This window comes from Chinchilla lanigera, unplaced genomic scaffold, assembly GCF_000276665.1.
Source record: "Chinchilla lanigera isolate Chin_1 unplaced genomic scaffold, ChiLan1.0 scaffold00011, whole genome shotgun sequence".
NCBI classification, from domain to species: Eukaryota; Metazoa; Chordata; class Mammalia; order Rodentia; family Chinchillidae; genus Chinchilla; species Chinchilla lanigera.
The window spans coordinates 17,642,886-17,666,150 of record NW_004955412.1 but is presented as its reverse complement, the minus strand read 5'-3'; the positions used below and the strand labels follow the sequence as shown (position 1 = coordinate 17,666,150).

The window sequence follows — 23,265 nt, the reverse complement described above, 5'->3', positions numbered from 1 at the left end:
CCCCCCTTAAAGAATTTACTGTCTAGAGAAGAATGCAGATATGTCGACAACTAACTAAAGGGTGAGGCAGACGGCATGAAGGGGAGGGTTGATTGGTTTTGCCAGGGTGGAGGATTGTAGAAGAGCTCCCAGAGGAGGTCTTTGAAGAAGGGAGTGATTGAGAGGAAGAGGTGATCCAGAGGAAGAAACCACAGGTAGAAGTTTGAGAGTCACATTGTCATTTAATACCTCTGTGCCTTGGGCACTAGTACTAGAACTTGCTAAGGTAAAAGAAGGAGAGCCTAGAAGGGTCTTGCTGGCCTCCAGGGAGGACCTCTAGACTTAGTCACCTGTTTGGAGTGTTCTTTGTGGTGTTTGGCCATGGCTGTTTCCAAGACTGCACTTTAGAAAGTGACCTGGTTCTCATTTTTGCTTGCTTCTGGAACTTCTATGCAAGATTGAGAGCTCAGAGAAAAGAATGGATCCTCTGGTAGTGATGTGGGGTAGGGGTTATCATTCCGTCCTCTGGGTGTCAGGCTGGGGATAAGACAAGAAGGGTGATGCCCAACAGCTAATGGGGCAAGGATGCCAGGAGGGATCGAGGAGCTAGTTGGAGTGGCAAAGATGTCCCAGGCTAGAAAGGAGGGCCAGCAACAGACCCACCCCTAATGTGATCTGTATTTGGTTTGTTCACTGTGGTAAAAAAACATTGCTTGCTCACTTGCCTTACCTTGGGGTCATTTCTGTCCTCATTTATTCCCCTGAGCCCCCATAGTTTCTTTTGGAAGTCCTCTGCACAGTATTCACTTATCTGCAATAACATGCCTAGTGTGTGCATCCTCTGACAGATGGGGACCTCCATGAGGGTCCAGTTTGTTCCTCCTGAATCCTCAGTGTCTTGCTTAGAGGCTGGATACATTTTGTGGACAGAGTTATTGACTGACTGACAGAAAAAAACACTCAGTTGGACTCATGGGAGGCAGCTCCTCTTCTGATGCTGTCTGTGTTGCCCTAGGGGATCATGAAAAATCACTTTGACTCTGGTGTCTCACCAACAACAAGCAAGAATAAATCCACAAAGACCACTGCAATGCTCCTCAGCATGTGAAGCCTATCACATGGGGTAGTTGGGTGAGTTTCAAGTGCCCTGTCCCTAGCTCTATATCCAGCCCTTACTCATAATGCAGCTACTAAGCTTTGCTCCTCAAAGGAGGCCATGAGGTCCATCTCCAGAGCAGGTGCAATGTGCCCAACGTGCCGGACACTCCAATGATTTTATTCATAGGAAAGACGGCCCCATTTATTTTGATTCAACAGAGAAAACAGTGTATTCAAGAAAGATCTAAGATATGGCCAGAACTTACCAAGAGTTAGCCCTGGTAGACATCAGAGCTAGAGTTAAAGGAAGGAAATAGCACCAGTGTGTCAGGAAGTGGGGTGTCCAACCTGTTGAGGAGCTGGATCAGAGCTGGTCTTGTCTGTATGAAGCGACTGGATTAGAGATCTCAGGAGGACTTGTTGATTGCCAGGGCTGATGGCCGAATGAGTCTGGGGATAGAGAAAACTGCTTCTTTGCTGATTTCCCCGCCACTATGGGCAACGGAGTTAGCATGGCTGCAGATTTCCAGTGAACACCTGCTAAACGCACTTGCCTTGGGAGAGGCTCCAGCAGGATCTGGGAGCTTTGGGGAAATGCCCACCAGGCCCGCAGCTTGCTTTGCCACTTCCTTCAGGGTCTCCTGGGCCTCACTAACAGAGAAAGAGAGGACCAGCTGCCTCTTCCAGGATCCTCTGACCTACTCGGCCCCTCTCCCCATCAACTTGGGGCGCCTCCCTTTTGGCTTCTGCCTGGCTCGGGAGGGACCCAACCCCAATCATCTCAGCTCCAAGAGAGAGAAGGAAGAACATCTGTTAACACAAATGCTTTTCTAATTTCTTTTTAAATCTCACTCAGCATCTGCGTTAAACAAGGCTGATCGGCTTGTACAATATTTAATTTTGGAACCATTTCAAAAGGCGTTTGTGAGAGGGGGGGCAACGGGGAGAGCAGCAGCCTCCTAAATCTTTAATAGCGTGCCGGTTAGGAGCTTCCGCCGGGCCCCGTCCTAATCACATGGAGAATAAGCAGAGACAGAATTTCTTAATAACAAATACCTTTGCAGCACCTCATTAAATCACTGCATTTCAGAGACACAGCAGGACACTTGGGTGAATAAATAGTGCAATCTCCTAGTCTGAAGGATTTTCACATCTGAGTTATTTCTCCCGCATATGATCAGTTCCTTTTCGCTCTCCTTTTTTTTTTTTATTTCCACAAATGATTTTAGCTGATGAGTTCAATTAACGAAGATATTAGAGGCAAAGTTGAAAAAGTGCCTCTTTTCCTCTCCTCCTTTTCCATCTCTTCCCCCGTGGCATCCTATAGCCCTATGGTGTACGTTCTGGCAGTTTAACGAATAGCACCGCCAAGCGCGAGAGGAGAGCGGGTGGGACAGCCGGCTGGTTGATGTGAAAGCAAAGCCTCACCTGTCTGGATGTTGATGTGAATGGTGATGAGTGGACCCCAAACGGGACAGGCAGACAGGAGTGGGGCGTGGAAGACTGCAACGCCCAGGTCCTATGTGTGTGTGGATCCCTTAATCTCCACTGCCACACCCCATCTCCCATGGCACCAGCCAGGAACAAGGAAACTGAAGAAAATCATCAGTTTTTAGTTACACTTAAGTGTTTATTGAGCACTTATTGTGTGCCTGCCTCTGGATTAGGTCTTAGAGCTGGATGCTTAATGTTGTCATTAAAAATCCAAGCTGAAGAGGCTCTTCCAACGTACTCCCTTGCTGCACTTGAATCAATCAGTCCATTCATCAGTGAATGTATCATGCTTTTAATGAAAAAGCCATAAACTGGCAGTCCATGGGCTGCGCTCAGCTCAAAGACATTCTTCATTTGTCCCAAATACAGTTGGTTGCCTCTTTTTTTAATTGCATTGGTTGCTTTAGGGCAGTGCTTTTGAAACTATGGTTTATGACCCCTTAGCGGGTCTTGAAATCAATTTGCAAGAAACCCCACATAGCCTATGCTTAAATTTTTATTTGGGAGAAAATCTGTCTTTAAGTTTTTTTTTTTTTTTTTAATACTGTGAATTGAACTCATGGCCTTTGCACTGAGCTACACTCTCAGTTCTTGTTTAAACTTTTGTTTTATTTTGAGTAGGGTCTCTCCAAGTTGCTAAGTCACCAAAGTGGGACTTGAATTTGTAATTCCCCCACCTTAGTGCTGAGGTTAAGTATGTGTACTACCACTCTTGGCTCTAAGTAATTTTTTTTGGTACTAGGGGTGGAGCTCAGGACCTTGTGCTTGCTGGGCAGGCACTGCACTGCTAAACTATGGCCCCAGCCCTTAAATAGTGCATTTTCTAAGTCTTTCAATGTATGGCATAACTTTCTCTCACTTTCATACATAAACATCACTCAGAATAAAGGTGGAATGAAAAAAGTAGGATCCAGTAGAATGGGAATGCAATGGGATGAAATAGAATAGAGAAGAGAAGAAACCAAAGGAGAGAGGAAGAAAAGAAAGAAGAAAAAAAAAGGGAAAAGAGAGAAGAGGAAAGAGGGAAGAGGAGGAAGAGGAGGGGAGTAGGGAGGAGGGAAGAGGAAAGTGTCACACTTCATCTCACCCAGCAAGGTAAGTATTCTCCAAGTTTTATGTGCTGATCTGTGATGTAAAATGCAGGTTCCAAACAATATGCTTGAAGTGTCTGCATGCATCAGGAATCCAGCACCCATGTAGGGGCCTTATCACAGAGCATCCCTGATGCATTCCATCCCTGCTGGGTTTGAAGCTCACTTGGCCACATGATCTTTATGTGACCTCAGTGTTGGCATTTCGTGGTTGTCCCTGATGTGGTCATGCATACGGGTGGCATTAGTGTCCTGAGTGGATGTCAGTGTGGTCTGGGAATGGTAAGACCTGGATGCCTTGGGTCTGTCTATTTCCATGTTTTGTTCTTTGGCATTCTCTCCAATTCTGTGAGCTCATCAAAGTCCTTCCCATAAAGTACTTATTACAAACTAGAATTGGCTTCCATGCTTGCAATAACCCAGACTACTGCTCTTAGAAATCAGGAGATTTCACATCACAGTTTGAATTTCTGCTTTCATTGGGGGGAAACAAAAGCTCCAGGTTTAGGCCTGTGTTTGCCCCAAAGAAGCTAGATTTAGTTCCTTAGTTTCCTGTGGCTGCTATAACAAATAACCACAAATGAGTGGCTTAAAGCAATAGACAATTAATCTCTCATATTTCTGGAGATCAAAAATCTAAAATTTGCCGGGACCATGTTCCTTCTGGGGGCTATAGGGGAGAATCTACTCCCTGTCTCTTCCACTGCTGGTGACTCCTGGCATTCCTTGGCTTGTGGCCTCATCATTTTGTTTTCTACCCCATCTTCACATAGCTTTCTCCTCTGTGTGTTTGTGTCACCCCTCTTTGCCTTTCCTATAAGGACACTGTGATGGTATAGGGGGCTCACACTGATAATCCAGGATGACTCCTCATCTCAGATTTCTTAACTTGATTACAGTAAGTCCCCAACTTATGAACAAGTGCTGTTCCAGGAGAACATTTGTAAGTTGGATTCATTCATGTTTGACAAAGTCAGTATTATACAGTACACCTTTGAAAGTTCACAACTTGAATGTTTGTACATTGCGGATTTACTGTATATCTGCAAAGACCCTTTTTCCAAATAAGTTCACATTCAGAAGCTATAGGGATGGTAGTGTGGCATGTATTTTGGGGCCACTATTGAGCCTACTGCAGATGGGTTTTATCCATGCAGGCAACCTTCTGGGTCTGCTGCTCTGAATTTTTACCTCTTCACAAATGGCTGCTCCAGGGCACAATGACAGGCAGAAATGCAAGGCGTATCTCCATGGTTTCCATCCTCAGCAGGCTTGTCTCTCTGAACATGGCCCCCCAGAGGAGGTTGGGGTGTGGGGAGGCCTTCATGGAGCTGTGGAGCTTCATGTGGCCTTCGTAGGATTTGGGCAAGTGCAAGGGGCTGAGAACTAGTAGTCTCCTAGTAGCGAACTGTGTGACGACATGCTTCAGGGGCTGAGACAAAGCACTGAGCAACATAGGCAAGGTCTGTACTCTTGTGGAGGTGGGGAGAAAAAGACAACACACAAAATCATACAAACTTGAGATTGTCTAAGTATGACTGAGAAAAATAAAGGAGTGTATAGGAGCATGGATACTGGGGGAGAGTGGGTATAGCTACTTAACAGGATGGCCAGGGAAAGTTTCTCTGATTAGATGACATTTGAACTGGGTACTAAAAGAATGGAGAGATAGAGGGGTCTGCATATATTTTTCTGGGAACAGTAATCAAAGAAGAGAACTCAGCATGAGCAAAGGTCCTGAGGCAACTGCATGCTTGGTGTGTTCAGGAAACACATGAAGGGGGCTGACATAGCTGAGTGGTCCAGTGGGCAGATTGTGGGGTATGAGGACTGGGGAGGAGGGTATGGTTATGGTAAAGACCTTGTAGGAGCTCAAGTTCAAGCACACACTCCTTAACAAGTCCTTAAAATAAGGAAATATAAACACAGATGAGAAAACAATGGCTTCCTTTTAATCAATCTCTAACTGAAGTTTAGTATTTCCTTTAATTATGAATGTAGTCAACATCCAGAGCATCTAATCCACAGCAATTTTGGGAGTAACTGTGACTGTGTCACCAATAAAAATCATAGGTATTTTTATATCATATTACAGTTATCTTGAAATACTGTTTTCTCTCAGCACTACTTCAAAATTATGTAATTAGACCTGCCACCAGTACTTATTATTTAATGCATTAATAAAAACCTCATATATTACTATATCTCAAATTAGTTTTTAAAAAATATTTTCATAACTGCACTTCAATAAAATTTATTTCCTATGTAATCCTATCTATTGTATTTTATGCATTTAAAGATACTATTCTGGGATGTAATCCAAAGGCTTCGCCAGATTGCCCAAGGAGTCCATAGCGTGTAGTGAAGTCAAGGACCTTTGGAATGTCGCCTCTGCTTTCTATCTTAGCTTGTGTCTGCTTGCCCGGGCTCCCTGCGCCCAGTGATTCTATACTTCATCCATACTGAACTGCAGAGTTTCTTCTGCCTCATGATCTTCACTGCCACCAGCGTTCGTAAATGCCGTCCCCTCTGCCTTGAACACCCTTCCCCTCTCCTGGGTTCTCCTTATTCTTCAATTCTTAACGTTGGTGTCACTTCCTGTGGGAACTACTTCCTGATCCTCCACTACAAGGCGGAAGTTATCAACATGCTCAAGTGGACCATGGATTTGCCTGCCTTTCCCACTGGCCTGAGAACTCTCTGAAGTCAAAGATTGTGTACTGTTTGCTGTGGGGTCCTTGAGGTGAGCCAGTGCCTGGATGTAGCAGAGGCTCAGTATTCTGGATCATTCCATTGAATCCTGAAACCATCTTGGGATGCATTTGGGACCAGTTGCATTTTGTAAGTGAAGAGAGAGAAGGCAAGCTTAGTCAGAGGAGAGAAGTGGAAGGAAGGCTTGGGGACATGGGAGAGGACTGAGGACCCTGTTTGAAGCAAGGTACTTGGACAACGGGACAATTCTGTGGGGGAGAGGGTAAAGTCAGGTGGGCACGGCGACCAAATCCTAGGGTGAGGAGTTAGCAGAAGGGCAGGCATGGGGAATTTCAACCACCTCCCCAGAAGAGACCATTTGGTCACAGGTTTTATAATTCTCATCTCCTGCCCCCATCTCTGAGCTTCATTGTCTTAGATTTCTTTTGCCTTTACTAGACCCTGAGAAATCCTAATACGTGCTCTTTCCCTACCAAGATGTGTGCTTTGGAAATGCCTTCTAATACGACACCTGGGCATTTCTCACTCTCTTTGTCTTTGCTTATCTTACCCCTCTGCCTATGCTCAGCCTCTGCCTAGAAGGCCAGGGGCTGCTTTCCTGTCTGTAGGGATCCTGTCTATCTTTTAAGGCCTAACACAAATGCTGGCTTCTTTTTTAGTCTGTGATGATGTATGACACCAGCCCAGTTAGTTAGCCTCTGGTCTCAGTTTCCTCATCTGCCTACACAGAATTGCCATGAAGGTCCAATGAGCTACCCCAGCTAAGTGCCCTTGTTTATCGTAGCTGTCTATGGCTCTGCTGGCTCCCCGCTGGCTGGCTGGCCTGTGTGCACAGAAACCTACTGGTGTCTCTGTTAACATGGACAGGTCTGTAATCACTCCTTGCAGCTGCTCTGTCCCCAGACACATGCACTTTCTTGCTCTCCTGCTTGCCTTTCTCTTGCTACATCCCACATGGATCTCTACCATAAATCTTTCAGCACCTTCTTCATAAGCAATGAAGCTGCAGGCCAGGGTCTCATCCACATCAAAGGGTTTCTCTGGGAGCTAGCGATGAAGCTGCGATCTTTGGGGATAGCTAGGAGACTTCTCCATTTTCCTGGGCCTTTAGAGGCAAGCACCGGGACTGCTGGTCTTTATCTGGACTGGTGCTCTGGGCAAAGAATAAATGCTACTGAGCAGCTGCTGTAATCACTGGTCTGAGGAGAAGGCTTGGGAAAGAGGGCTGGCATGTACAGAGGGCTTTGGGTAGATTTTTACCCATCATATTTTGACCTTGAAGTTTTCTGTTCGTTGTGGTGGGCATCATTTACACCCACTTTACAGACCAGGATGCAGAAGCCCAGAGAGATGAAGGAATTTTCTCCAGGTCACACAGTTTGTCAGTGGCTAAGCAAGCAATAAAATCCATGTTGGTTTGTCTGTAAAGCCTATATACTTTTTGTCAGGCTCTTCTTGTTTGCAGACCCCCTCGCCAGGTAAGGGAGAAGGGAAGGATGAGGCCCACCCTTTGGAAAAGTGCACAGAGGCACTGCAGGGTGGCACACCTTTTAGCCTGAACAGCAGAGACAGTGAGGAGCTTCCACAAGGGCTACCATCTCAAGGGGTAAGAGTGAGGGATTACTGGACACTTAGCCACAGTGGCCCAAGCTCCAGAAACTCACAGGGAGCTAGGGCACTCACTAGATCTTCACTGCAGTAGTGGTATCTGTTCCCTGACCCTCGCCCGAACTGCTCCCTCTAGCCTGTGGGTGCAGAAGTCTGGGACACTGCCAAAGTGTGCTGGGAAGGCTTTCACCATGAAAGCTGGGAAAGGCTCAGGAACACTGGGTTGGACTTGAGACAACTGGTTTTTATCAGGGGGCTCATTCCCTGGAGTTCCCCAGCTTCTTCATTTTTTTAGCCCATGAGCTGCCTGGTCTCTGCAGGCCTCATTCTTGGTTTCATCCTCACAGCCACTACCTGAGATTGGACCTGGGTCATCAGGAGCATGGACTTGGGACCAGATCTCTCACTGACCACTCACTTCCATAGCTACCCTGTGACTCAGTTTCTTTGTTTGTCCAATGCGAATACAAACTGCACCAGCTTCACGGCCTGGCTCTTATATATTTTTAGTGTATGCAGTGCTCTTGCCCCTCTGGGTTCTGCCTGGTCCTGCTTTTTTCTCCCTCTCCTTTTGCTCAACCTGTCTTCTGCCTGGAACACTCTGCTGTACCATCCTGCCTATCAACCACCTGCTCTCTCTCGTTTTGAAAGCTTTGTGGAAACATTCTTCAAGGAAATTCTGTCTCCACTTTCAACCTGGTCCTGTGAGACAATTCCCCACAATAGAATATCACTGTATAGTGGGGAAGCTCACTTTCACAGACAGTACCTAAACGCATTCTTAGAGCAGCTTTGAGAAGGCAGCTATCATGCTAGCCCACTTAACAGGTAGAGAAAGTGTATATTGGAGACATTTCCTTGCCCAGTGTCACATAGCTAACTGGTAGGGGCCCAAGACTCTTGACTCTAAATCCCAGAGTTTTCCACTTCTAGACTTTCCCCTACTTGTCCATTGGTTCACAGGTGGACAAGGTAAATGGCCAACAGGGACTAAAATCCTTCCAGAGTAACAACTCCTGCCCTAGATACTCCTTGGAAAGCCCAAAAATTTCCAAGGCAATGGGTCCTCTTTGTTCACTGTGGAGGCCCTCTCTAAGGGTTGCTTCATGAAACTGGGTGAAAAACATGCTGCCCCAGAAAGCAAGTGGAGGCCATGGGGTCCCAGCTCTCCAGGGCAATACAGCTTAGTGGTTTACAGCTGCACACATCTGGCTTTCCATTTTCTCCGCTGATGTAAAATGATACTTGCCTGGTTTGGAGGTGCTGAGCATTGAAAGGCATAGTTTGTAAGTCCTATAGCTCAGTACCTGGAGTGCCAATGATCCCCAGTTCACAGTCCGAGTTTATTGAGGACTTACTTGGACCAGGAACCATATTATTTCCATGTCTGTCTCATTTCTCTCTCCCCAGCATCCCTTGCAATAAAATTACTACTTTTTTTTTCTACAGATAAGGCAACTGAGGCTCCACATATTACACAGGTACTAAACGTCACACATTTTTTCAGCCATACCCCAAGGGCAAGGCTGTATCTGCTTCTTCATGGATTCCTTCCTGGCTTTGCACACCTGGCATGGTACCCCACAGTTGGTAGATTGATGGAAACTGTCATTATTGTGGTGCCAGTAACCAAACCAGGAAGGCAGTTTTGATGTGCTTGGGCTGCCAGTGTGGGCTGGAAGTTTGAGCTCTGGAATGTGTTACTAGGGGTGTGATGTAGGTGGGACAGAGGCTGGCACTGCGCTGTGGCTAGGTGAGATCATGGAGCAAGAGACCAGAAGAAGCCATCTTTTATTCCTGAGTACCTGGGCAGCAGGCTGAGCCCTGGGCCACTTGTGCCTGCAGTGACCCCCATGACATCATGATGGATGGGATCTGACAGTGTCCTCATTCCCTCCCTGTGCTGGGACTCCAACCTCCAGCCAGCTGGGGACAGAGTCCAGGTGAGCTGCCGGCCTCAGGCAATGACAGACACTTTGTGCAAACAATGCCTCTTCCCTGAGGGCTCTCTCTCCCTGGGCAGGACTCTAAAATAAATGACAGCATGGGGCTTTGAGCCAGTGCAACCTACAAAAACTGTCTGCCCAGGGCAGCCCTCACTGTGGCTTCCACAGCCAGGCTGTTCCCACGTCACACTCACATTCACTGTGTCCGAAGGGCAAGGAGTATGCGGAGGGGGAGCCAGCTTGGTGGTCCAGACAGAATGCTGACTTGACAGAAGGTATTCTGGCTTTGGATCCACTTCCTCAATGTCTCCCACTGTAATACAGTTGCTCACTTCTTCCAAGAACTTGTAGAAGGTTAGAACTGCATGGGCCTCAGAGTCTAAAACATTCATGACTTGCGAAGAGGCATTTTTGTGTGAGTTTGAAATCGTACTTTCTGGGTGGATACAGTTCTGTGGGCGTGGCCAGTAGATGACACCTTTGTGAAAATGTGATCAAGGTGGCCTCTCTTGGGGGATCGATGTAGCCCCGTGCCAGGACACACCACTTGGTGGATGCAGTGGAAGGTAGGACCTCAAGCCCCATCCACTCGCTTGGCCAGACACCCGTGCAGTATGCAGCCTCCACAACTGCATGCAGCCATCCCATAAAGCCTGAGGCCGGAGAGAATCCAAATAGGCGACACGGTCTATAAATGACATGATTGCCACCAAGTTTCAGCAACCACCCATCTTCCTTCCTACCCTTCTTGGAGCCAAACTGGCTTCCTTTTGGAGCTTCTTGGGGCCTCAAAACATTTTCACTGGCTGCTGTCTTTCCCAGGAACATTCTTCCTATTTTGACTGCTCTAACTGGTCAGACACTTACCCTATTGGTCTTAATGTCAATGTTACTTTTCAGCGGGCTCTTATCAGACCTCCACATTGGGGCAGTTTCCTCTCCTAGACTCTCAGTGTGGAGTCATCCTTCTTTGTAGCTGTCATCAATTCTTTGTGTGCCTGCTTCCCCACCACCACCCCTGGACTATAAGCTCCATGAGGGCTTTGATTATTTTGTTTACCACTGTATCTTTAGCATCCAGGCAGTGTCTGGCACATGGTAGACATTCAATAAGCAGATGTTTGTTGCATGACTGAAAAGCCTTTCTTTGATTTCTTCCTGGTCCGATAAGAAGCTTGGGGGAAACTTGGCAATAGGATTTTGGAAAGGGCGATTTTCCCTGTGGCTAAAATCCTGCCTCTTGCATCTGATGCAGCTTATCCATCTATTTCTCCCTGCCCCAAAGGGGCTCTGAGTCAGATTCCAGCTGTACATTCTCCATCTTCCCCTGATCTCTTGCCTTAGCTCACTCTACAGTGCCCTGGGAGAGCAAGTTCTGGCTGCCTGTGCATGGGGCTCAGGAAACCACAAATTCAATGCTGCCTCAACCTTTATTTTTAACCAACAATTGATCTTGCTTCCAGCAGATTTATTTTCAGCATAGGGCTTGTGGGCCAGTGCTTATTTGCATGCGTGACTCTGCCCTCTGGGAGCTGTGCATCTTAGGTATGTCCTGAGACACAGGGAGTTGTCTTGTGGAGCCCTTTCATCTCCCATGGGGAAGTGATGGGGATTACCTCTGCCAAGTGCAGGAACCAGGCCTGGAATTTCAGTTGCTGTCCCTGCCTTGGATAGCTGCCTGAAGAAGATATCCAGCCCATACCCCTTCCTCTAAAACCATCAGAGATCCAGTTTGCAATATTATTATCATTTTGTGATTTTTTTTCTTCCAAAATAAGTAATTGAACACCTAGCTGGGTGAATGCATGGTGCTGGAAGCTGGAATTAAGAGTAGGCTAGGGACTGGGATTCCAAGATAAGCTCATCTTTCCTTGCTTCACAGTCACAGTTCAGGGAGATGACAAAGACTTTGAGACAAGTGTTCATCATCGATGCTAAGGGCTAGGTAGAAGTTTTACACAGAAGGTTGCAAGGAAAGGGGGTTCTCTGCTCAGGGCTGTATCACGGAAGGCTTCCTGGAAAGCATAGGGTCTATACTGTTTCTCCAAGTCTCAACTTTATAGGGACAAGATCCAGGCCAAAGGAAGAGCACTTACAAAGATGTGGAGGCCAGCAGGCAGATGATGCACTTGAAAAGGAACCTGTTCAAGTGGCTGGGGATTTAGCTCAGTGGCACAGCGCCTGCCTGGCAAGTACAAGGTCATGAGTTCGATTCCTGGTACCGGAAAAAAACCAAAAGAAATAAAAATAAAAGGAACCTGTTCAGTGTGGTTAGACAATGGAGGAGTTGAAAGATGAGGAAAGAAAGGCATGTCTATTAGCTTAGATGCCTATGATTTCCTCTGATTCTCTATGTACTGCTTACCTCTCAAAATAGACTGCAAGGGCCTTACAGGGAGGTCCACAGTTGCTGCTGCTTCCTTGCTACTGTCTAAAGGCTCCAGACCCAGAATCATATGGGCAATGACCAAAGGAAGAACCCAGGCCTGGCTGGACCAGCAAGCGGGTCCACCTGGAGCCAGAACAGATCCTCCCACATGAAGTGTGAAAGGAAGCATCTTGCAGCTCCGTCTAATTACAGGGTAAGTGAGTGGGCCTCCCTCATGGTTAATTTGCTTTGTGCCTTTATTGCCAGCAAAAGACAGATGACTCACGGAGGGTATTCCATACAGGCCTGCCAGTAATTGTCTTTATGACTTCATGAGACTTTTATGGCCCCCTCTGGGAAAGGTGTTTTATTTTTCTTCTTACCATTCTCCGTTTTCAGTCGGTAAATAACCAACTTTTTGGGAGTGGGAGGAACATCGAGTTCAGGATCTAGGTGAGGCAGTCCCAAGATAGATCATGACCATAAGAACTGAGGCTGAGTCAATTACACTGGACCTCGGGAATGAGGACGAGGTGACTCGCCCCGGAGTACACGATGTGGCCGATCCCCAGCAGTGATGAATAGACACATCATCAAAATTTAAAAATGAATAAATGTTTCTTTTCAGCAGATTTACTTTCTCAATGATGCTTGGCTCAGATTAATGATAATGTGAGTTTATGTTTCCCAAGTACACACAGATCGCTCTGCTGGGAGGGTTGGGGGAGAAGGTGAGAGAGGGTAGATGGGGAGGTAATTTGTGAGCGCCCCAAAGTGTATCAGGTGGGAGGATGGTCCCAAGTACAGTATCTTTAATTCATGTCCAGTTTCTATACCTGCAAGAGCTACAGCAGTCAGATACTTGTTTAAATAGAAGAAAAATGTATTACATTTCCATGGGGCTCTGGAGCTGGCTCCTACCAGCTTGCAAAAACCAACAAACTTTCAGGAACTCTGGAGCTCTTTTACAGGATGTTAGTAGCTTGAAATTAGCTACAGTGGAATTCATTTTGCACCACGGTAATCGGCAAACTTTACCCAGAAGAGCTCCTCCCTCGGACCATTGTTGTAGCCATCTACACATTAAAGTGCTCAAGCAGGAGCGAAGGGCCACTTGGCAGGCTAGAATTTATACTTACTGATCACTTGCTATATTCCAGATACTGTTCCAAGTACTTTACATCTATTTATTCAGGAATCCTCCCAACTCTATTGATGCTATTTTAGAGGCTAAAACCATCCCCCAAACACTGAGACCCAGACTCTAGAGGGATTGTTAGCACGCACGTAATGCCATTCATTCCCTGTCTTGCAGATGAGAGAGCTTAGAGCCAGCAGAGGGAAGTGACTTGGCCAACATCAGGGGTTCAGCAGCATGGTGATGAATTTCCTGACTCCCCAGCCACTGTCTATTCTCTTGTTCTTACGCCTCCAGCATGCTGTGCTGTAGTCCTGTCCAGATCCAGGCATGTGACGGATCCAAGGGCCTTGGGCTGGTCATAACGGGCAGACCCCCAGTCTGGAGTCTATGGCATGATCCCCCACAGGCTCTGTTTGTGTTCCTGTTGCCACTGTCTACATGATTGGGGTTTGACTGCTCCCTGGTGCCCAAGTTCCATCTAGAGCTGCCTTTCCTTCCACTCTGCCATTGTCTGAGGATCCCACTGGAAGCAATTCAGACTTCAATCTTTCAGTAACAACCATCTGGAATAACATGAAAAAAAAATAAATAAAAATAAAAACCCAAACTGGAGCTCTGCCTGTTAGCCCAGAGTCCTTAGTTAAGGGAGGAGGGAGAGGGAATAGATGGGCTGAAACTCTTGAAGCCAAGTGATTAGCCTGGAGAATTCACTGTTAACTGCATAGGGGTTCAAGGTCAGCCCATTGTGGACGAGGGTTAGGAAAAACAGCTCTCCCTGGGAGCTGAAGCTCTGTGGCTTGCTTTGGTGATTGCTTTTGATGTGACAAAGGTGGCCTGAGTCAAGAAAAAGAGACTCAAAATGAAAATCCCCTCAATTCTTAAATATATAGGTATATTCTAATATAGAGCACATTTTAATATGGTAAATATTGCAATGTAGACTATAGGATCAGGCAGTCCCCGGGCCGTCAGGGTCTTGCCAGCAATACTGGCCCTGCCTCTGGGACTCAGTGGGGGTTGCTGGCAGGCAGGGTGCTGTAGAGAAAAGACAGGGGTTGTAGTGCCAGTGTAGCCCTGCCACTTGGCACCTTCTGAGGCTCAGTTACCTGATCAGTTAAAGTAGAGGATTCAGACTGTATGGTCTATTCAGCCTGAGCATTCTAGAGCCTAAATAAAAGGGAACATTTCAAAGATGGCATCGCATAAACACACACACACACACACACACACACACACAGTCACACCCACAGCCAGGCATGCATACACACACTGACAAACAGAGAAAGCTTTCAAAAATCTCATTCAAATTATTGCTGGATTTGTCTATTAGTGAGATTTGTTTCTTTGCATGTGCTAATTGGTCTTGGCATTAATTAATCTGATTTCATTATATTCTCTTTAATTTGTCAAGATATCATTTTGTTATTGGGTGACGGAACACTTCGGAGGATTGTTAGAATCAGAATATATTTTTCCCCCTTTTAAAGTTCCTGGAGAAAAGTCGTTATCAATTAAGTTAATTTGCATACACATTAGGTTAATCGTTTTAGTTTAGCCAAATTTGTGGAAATTTACATAGCAAATTGACCCTCCACATTTCACTTAAACATATGTAGCACACAGAGTAGTGCATTTTGAGTTGCTAATGAAACTGAGGTTATTTTACATGCTTCTTTTAGTAAAAGAGGTCTAATTAGACCAAGTAATTTTTTATTTCATCCATAATTGCAAAACAAATAAGCTTCTTGGCATTTTTTTTCCCCAGCAGCAGCATCACGCGGACAGGGCCGTTAATAGGGAAGTCATGTTTTCCTAATTAAGCCCGGTTTGATTCCTGCTCACTGTTCCGACGTCAGCCTGCTCCGCTTTCTCCTAGGTGCTCCTCTGCCAGAGTTGCTAAGCCTCCTGGTATACCTATTAATAGAAGACTCCCCCACATGGAGCCAACTGAATTAAAAAATGTAACAAGGAAGGCAGGGTGGGAATTTTGACAGATTTGTTTTTAAAAATTTTTTTTTTCATGCCAGAGAGGGAGAAAGTTGATTCAAAAGGGGGTCTTGATTCTTTCCATCAGGGAAAGAAAAGAGAGAAAAATAGCTTTTGTTCTCCCCCAGAAAAGAAGTTGGCATAACACATTGGTGGTGTTTCAAAAGTGACTCCAGGGGCTATCTTATTCACTGTTGGAAAATTGGCTGCTGTCTTTCCCTCCAGGATTGTGGAGCAGCGGAGAGCTTACCCGTAATGTGAGATGGATACAAAGAGTTGGACCTGGGATCCGAGTTCTGCTGAGAGGAGATGGAGAGGAAGTTCCTTGGGACTCTGCCCTCCAGGAAGTTGTAGCTGAGGGCAAGTGGTATTGGGGAATGCCGGTATACCCATAAGAAATCCCTATTCCTATGGCTTCTCCAAACTCTACAGTAAGGAGGCCTTGGCCATTGTAGTTGCAGGCTTTGTTTCTGTTTTCTGGCACACCTAGGTTTAGTGAACTATAGAGGAGGCTGAAATGGAAGTCAATGAGAGTTGGGCAGAAGGGATCAAAGAGGAGCTCAGTACCTAGCACATAGAGTCAAGAGATTTGAGTTACTATCCCAACTTGGCAATACAAGACAGGGCCACAATCCCTCATATCTCTTATGTCCCGTCCTTTGCAATGTGACTTTTCTCAAGAAGTAGAGTCTATTTCCATCCTCTCCAACTCTAGGTTGTCCTGCAACTTGCTTGGACCATCGAATGCCACAGAAGGGATGACGTGCCAGTTCCAAGCCTGGTTCTTGAAATGCCCACCTGCTTCTGTTCATTCTCTTGGTTGGAACGCTGCTACTACCCAGACTGACCCACTGGGACCACATGCTGAGAGGCATGTGGTCCCATTGTCCCCATAGCCTAACTGACAGTCAGTCAATCCCAGAAAGAGAGCCACCTTTCTGACCTGCAGGTGGCCACAGATTGCATGTGTGATCCCAGCTGAGACCAGCCTGAATTCCCAGTCTACAAATGGTGAACTAAATAGATGGTGCTTACTTTTAGGCACTAAGTTTTGGGGTGAATGTCTAAGCAGTGATAACTAGCTGATGTAGTCATTAACCAGTTGTGAGTCCTTGGGAAAATTCCTCTTTTTCTCTGAGCTTCAGGCTCCTCATCTGTCAAAGCAGTTGGGATGAAAGGACCTGAGTTTCTTCCCAGTTTCATAAAGCTTCCAAATACCATCTTGCTGATCTAAGATACCCTTACATTTGACCAGAAAGAACTCCAGGCAAGACCCTATAGGCTACTACTGAGCCTTTACACATTAAAGGAAATGAGCTTATCAGCTCCTCTGTAGATGAGACGAGGGAATAATAAAAATCAGGAGGGAAGAGAGCTTCTCTTATTGGGACAAAGAACAGGAGCAGGAAACGGTGCTAGGCACTGGAATGCAATATGATGGAGAGGTGGTGTGGGATGTGCATGTGAGCTTTATAAAGAAGTTTTCAAACTTCAGTAGGGAGAAGCCTTGAAAAATGATGACTCAATGTTAATTGTGGAGCAGGGTCTGGACGGGGAACCTGTTCAAGATGTACACTCAGCCTGTGGGTGACAGGCTCAGCCCTAGGCCCCAGAAGGCCAGGGCTTCTGAAAATATGAGCTGGTGCAGAAAGTGTCCATCAGCCTTTAATCGATTTTTTTCAACTTTGTTTCACCATAGTGCATACAGGTACAAAGTACATATGGTATGCCTGAGTTATGTACAACCCCTAGGGTGCGCTCTTAGCCCCTTTCTTTGCCATTCTGGAACACATTAAAGCCATCCACCAACCAATGGATACGCAAAGTATGATCTCCTCATATAATGTGATATTGTCTGGCCTTAAAAAAGAGTGAAGTATGTAGGTATGCTGCAACATGGATGAACCTTAAGAACATTATGCTAATTGAAAGAAGCCACAAAAAACCATATACTATATGTTCCATTCATATGAAAGTTCAGAATAAGCAAGTCTATAGGGATGGAAAGTAGGTTAGGGGTTTCTTAGGTCTAGGAAGGGGTGATGGAAGGATAGGGGAGTGATAGTTAAAGAGTATGGAGCTTTTTTAAGGGTGATAAAATGTTCTAAGATTACTTTTTGTGATGTTACCTAACTTTGAGTTAAGTGTGAGTTAATTGTGTGGCATGTGCATTATATCTCAATAAAACTATTCTTGAAAGCACAATTATTAATAGTGAGTATTACAGTGCACACAGAGTTTAACATTTATGAAATGAATGAATGGTCAATGAGTAAGTGAATGAATGCTATCTATCATTAAAATAATTTACTGATCTAATTGAATGAGTTATTTGTAAACTTTAACCTTTATTTTTTGGAATGCATTATTTCTGAAACACCTCTGGTTTGAGGCTCCTTGAGAAACATAAGAAATTCCCGCCACAGGGCCCTCCCACTGGATCAACCCCTGATGTCAGTGCAAAGCCAAGACAGGCCCTGGATTGGAGACTGGCCTTATGTGATCTCTTAGAGTTCTGAGAACAAAACTGCCCTGGCTTTCCTTTGTCCTGGCTACAACTGTGTGTGTGCTCTTCCACCTTTCCTGACACTCTCGCTGTGGAGGGCCCTCCGTTCCTGTGTTCAGGTGGAAATCTGGCAATGTCTCTCTCTGTTTCCCTGTTGTTAATCCAGAGCAGGCAGGTGCTCCGCTGAGCACAGACACTGAAGTAGAATGCTTGCCCTGGAGGCTGAAGCACTGCTTTTGACCTGAGAGATCCACGCATTTCCTGGGAGAAGACAGCCATGCAGAGCCTTAGGTCAGATGGACGTCCTGGTGGCTGGGAGCAGAGGAGCCTATTCTCTTAGGTCTCTAAGGCATGCAGGCAATAAAGCTAATGGTGTTTTGGTGTCCTCTCCTCTTCCCTCTTAGCATCCTTCACCCACTTTCACCTGTACCTTCCCCAGGTCCCGAGGCCGCCCTAGTTCTCTAGCATCCCTCCTCCCACATCATCATCATCGGCTTAAATGTGACTACCGTGTCTGTTTTGTGCAGCGGAGTACTTTGATGGAGGAAAAGGGCCACACATTCACCTTCATATCTACCTGGTGCCTAAAAGACTGTCTTGCACATAGTATTAATGCATGTCAAAAGTGAAGGGGAGATCACACTTCTTTGGTGTGCCTTTCTCCATGAATGTGGAATGGGCTTTATGTCCAGATACCCATGTGCAGGTCAAATTCTAGAGCTAGGTGGAAAATATATGCAAGTGAACCAGTCCAATAGCACAACAGGGACCTGGGACGATGTCTTTGGCTCTGCCTAAGATCTTTCAGATCTACACTTTTAAAGCACTTCTGGCAAGGTCCTGAGTTCGATTCCCAGTACCAAAAAAAAAAAAAAAAAGAAAAGCACTTCTGGCCAAGAAAGCATGCCTGAGGTCTCCTGTGTGTGTAACTCCTGCTACAAGCTCAGACTTTACCTCTGCAACTTCAGGGGACAGGCAACATTGCCTAGGATATTTCTGGCAGCAGCAAAGTCAGGTGGTGCAAAGTGAACTTGGAGTCAGAAGACAAGGGTAATAGTCTTATCTCTGTCATGATTAGCTTTGTGGTATCCAGGCAGGGGATTTCAGATCACTGTGCCTCTGTTTTCACACAGATAAAATGGGTATAGAGGTGACAAAATACAGTAGGTAAAGGTACTGTGTACAATGTGAAAATTACTGTAAGAAGGCAGAGTACTGGGGTGATTGGAGAACCATGTATGGCTTCTTCTCTTAGAAATAGCCTGTGCCCTGACTTGTCTGTTGAGGACCAGTCAGGTTTATGTATGCCACCTCCCACCCCCATGGGGCCTGCCACTTGTTCCCTGTGGATCCAGGAGCAAAGTAGAAAATGGCATTTCTGAATGAGGCTGACAGTTCACCAGGCACGAAAACCCACCCAGTTGTGACTCAGAGTTTTGGAGGCGCAGATAGAATTAAGGAAATGTTAATGTATTCGCATCGCTTTGCCTCCTGCCTACACAGGCATAAGCAGCAAGGAGGGAGGATGGGTGGAAGAGGGGACCAGGAGATGGGGAGATGCGCTGATGGGCTCTGGGGTGGGGGCTGGGTGGAGACTGCAGGGTCCCAAGGCTGCCTGCCTGCTGCAGCTGGGCCTGCGATCCCCAGGGAACAGGGAGGGATGTGCTGGCATCTGGTCTCTGCCAAGCAAGTCTGCTGCTTGGAATGCAGTATCAGCTTGGGCACAGGGCAAGAGAAAGCGGGTCCTGGGTTACATGTGTGTGCCTGCACAGGGAATTGTGGGGTGGGGATACAAGCCAGATAACCCTGAGCTGTCTATTTTAGCCTTGGTGGTATGGCTTGTCAGTGGCAAACAGCCATTTAGAATCAATGTCTTTTCCAAACGAGACCCTGAATGGTGTGTGCTTAATGCGATCTATCTATCTATCTGTGCGTTTATTCAGGGAGCTGGTTCCCCAGGGCACAAGAGCCACTATGCTGCCTCAGCATGCGACAATCCCCAGGGAGGCTGCCTCCTTTTCTCCTTCTCCTGCTGGGGCTCCAGGGCGGAGCCCCAAGGGGTTGGGATGAGTGGTTGCCAGTTTGATGGGTGTATGTGAAGGTACCTTGAATCACTGATTCTGTTCCTTCCTTTTTTATTACTGAATAAAATTATCTGTTGTAGCATTTGCTAACCATCAACTGGATCCCACTGTGAGCACCACAAAGGTAAAAAACACAATCTGTCCTTCAGGCTCACAAGCCACCTATCATCTAGGCTTGTGACCTCTCAGAAAGGTCTCCTCCTCCACTGCCTTGGACCTGGCTGTAGGAGGTGTCCAATAAATGTTACTGACAGAAAAAGATACTATCCCTAGTATTCAGCCAAGAGTCAGGGCTGGTTTCCATTCAGTTCAATTATGGGACCACTAGGAGGACTGCTGGGAATGTATGGTGACTGCACCTTTGGAAAGGAGGGTGCTCTAGAATTGGGGTGTGCGTTGGGGAGGAGTCTGCTTATATAAGTGTTTGTGCATGGGTGGCATCAGGAAATGACATTGTGTATTTGCCCTGGGGGAATTCTGTTGTTTCTTCCTGTCTAACTGCCTCGGTATCATCTAGCTGAGCTCCCACAGGAGGGCCCAATGTCGGGTCAGTGAGCCCTAAAACGGAAAGATCCTGTGAGGCAATCGAAACTCAGGAGGAAGACCAGCCAGCTGCAGTAGGCAATAACTTTGAGACTCTCGGGTGGGCTCCTCCTAGCTTCCAGGGGCTGGGAAATCTTTTGAGCATTATTTGCCAGGAAAAGCAGTGGCTTTCTCTACCCTCTCCTCCCCTTCTCAGGCCTTGAATGTTTTAAATGACAGTCTTCATGGTTTGATGGAGAATTTTACACTAATGCAGAGTATTACCTAGTTAATTTGACTAGAATAGACTGTGATTTTACACGGCGAGGCCGTTCCCTCCTGAGCTAACTGTTCCATTACTGTGGGCTGGGCAGCCTGCCCTCCTGGAATCAGATAGCAGAGAGCCATCGGCAGATGGGATTCCTGAGAGTACCCTGGGAAGCTGGAGAACGGGAGGGAGGGACCAGTAAAGGCCTGGATTCCTTCATTCATTCCTTTAGTCTTTCATTCACTCATTCTTTTCCTTCTTTAAGCAAAATGGACTCATTTATTATTTCATACATTCATTCACTTCATTTCTTCATTCAGTAAACTTTTATTGTGAGCCCAAGAGATGCCACCTGCAGTTCTCCATCCTGGGTGACAGATATATAAGCTCCAGTCCCTGCCCTTTAACCATCCACAGCCATGCCAAGGACAAAGACTGCAAATAGCACAGGAGTCCAGTGTACAGCAAAGCACTGGGGGAGCCCAGGGGAGACCCTGCTGTGTGGAGGCTCTAGCTGCCTACACAGGTCTGAACCCTAACTGATCCTAGAAAGAATTCAAGCAGGAGAATGCATTAGGGTGCTGCCTTGCCATCAGATCCACTGCTGGGTACAATAAAATGGTAAGAGAACCGCATCCCAAAGGGAGACACCCCCCACTGGGGCTTCTTCAGGGCTTATCTTGAGGTAGATGTGACTGCTCCTTCTCTGCACCTTAATGTACAACATCCCAATGTATGGAAGAAGAGGGGTGGGAGAAACCATGGGGTTAGTGTGGCCTGTTTATCTCTCCTCCCTAAGCCAGGTGAGGGAAGGAGGGCACTAGGGAAATTATGCATGGAGATTAGGGAGCCAGCAAGAAGAGAAATCATGTTGCTCCCAGGTCAGATGAAGCTCCAGTGCATCCACTAGAGTTGATGCTAGGGAGGAGGTTCTTGGGAGAGTTTGGCTACTGTCCCTTGCTCACTTTTTCCCTGGGAATTTCCAAAATGAGAGCAGGGGTGACGGGAAAGGAGGGGCAGAGTGACTTGCTGAAAGAGCTTGGACCAAGGAAAGAAGAAACTGGAGCATATTGAGTCTGGGAAGGTTGGGTAGTGTCCCCTTCATCCTAATTCTCCCCAGCTTTCAGTGTATACCAAGGAGACCTAAAAACCTCAGGATCTGAGAGAAATAGGAATAGAGGAAGAGGAGCTGTGAGGTTATCCACTTGGCTACTTAATGAATGGGATCCATTTAGGGTGTTGGGGTTAGACATACGCAGGGTTGCCCTGTGTTGATGTTATCTCTGGCACCAAGGGGACAGGTGAAATTGAACATCTGCCTAAGACAACTGTGCATATCCTGCACAGAGAACAACACATGGACAGAGCAGCCAGCAGGAGGTGGAGCAGGCTGAGTCCATTACAGACTTCCCCAAGGATATGGCCACCAGTTACCCACAATGACTCTGCTCCTTGTTCCATGGACCCAGGCCCAGGAAAGTGAGATTGTTAATGAGTGACTCTAGAGAATGTGATGGGAAATGTGATTTTAAAAACATATCATATTTGTGCTCCACTGAGTACAAACGGTTCAATAAATGAATTACACAGGAAAAAGGTGGAAGGATATTCCAGACAGAGATGACTACATGAAGAGAATCAAAGACAGTTGGGATATTGGGGCAGAGAAATGTGATGAGCCTGGTGGGACTGGTGGGCCAGTGTATGGCAGAAGATGTATTAAGGGGCTGTGACATGCTTTCAGAAAAGTGGAAATGTTTCCTAACAGCCCCTGCATCTGGACAAAGAAGAACTTTGTCTGGGCCTTGCATTTTAGAGGCTCCACATCGCAAGGGCACCCCTGTCCCAGTGCTTACCACTGGCGTGGAATGATCTATTCCCATAAACAAGTACTGTCATAACAAACATTGCTCAGGCCCCAGAGAAATGCATGTCCGCATCTCCTGCCCTCTCTTGAGCTGAAGGGCAGCTGAGCCTAGAATGCCACAAAGGTGTGTGAATTATGCTGTTGCCCACATCTCAGACACAGTGCGTTGGAGTGGGCGCTGGGGAACTGGGATGGAGGCAGTGGAAGTGCTTAGATGTAAGATCAATTAATTAACTTGTCATCTCCTTCTTCCAGGATAGCACGGGTGCAATAGACCCTTTCATAATGAAGTATCCATAGTGCCAGCCATCCATTTTCTTGTTTTCTTTGTGTTCAGATCTGTGGCTCTGGACGTATTCACTAGTTAATGTGATATTTGCAATAGCTGCATTTAAAACTGAGAAATACTTTACAATATTGAACAACTCATATTTCTTTAAAATCTGTATTATAGTAGTATTCGAGTCCTTCCTTGCTATCTGCTGGGGACTGGTTTCAGAATTCCCCATGGATACCCAAATCCACAGATGCTCAAGTCTCATATAAAATTATATCATATTTGCACATAACTTATGCATATCCTCCTATATGCTTT

The 23,265-nt window shown here is 46.3% G+C and overlaps 2 long non-coding RNA genes across 2 annotated transcripts; one reads left to right on the top strand and one right to left on the bottom strand.

Moving 5' to 3' along the window:
• Positions 1–214: 214 nt before the first annotated feature.
• Positions 215–2,397, bottom strand: LOC106147869. Its single transcript, XR_001232874.1, has 3 exons — positions 2,134–2,397; positions 1,344–1,527; positions 215–990 (listed from the first exon to the last, which is right to left on the bottom strand). It is a non-coding gene; the product is annotated as an uncharacterized LOC106147869 (long non-coding RNA).
• Positions 2,398–3,133: 736 nt separating this feature from the next.
• Positions 3,134–14,090, top strand: LOC102018069. Its single transcript, XR_001232864.1, has 3 exons — positions 3,134–3,666; positions 12,306–12,510; positions 13,612–14,090. It is a non-coding gene; the product is annotated as an uncharacterized LOC102018069 (long non-coding RNA).
• Positions 14,091–23,265: the final 9,175 nt, after the last annotated feature.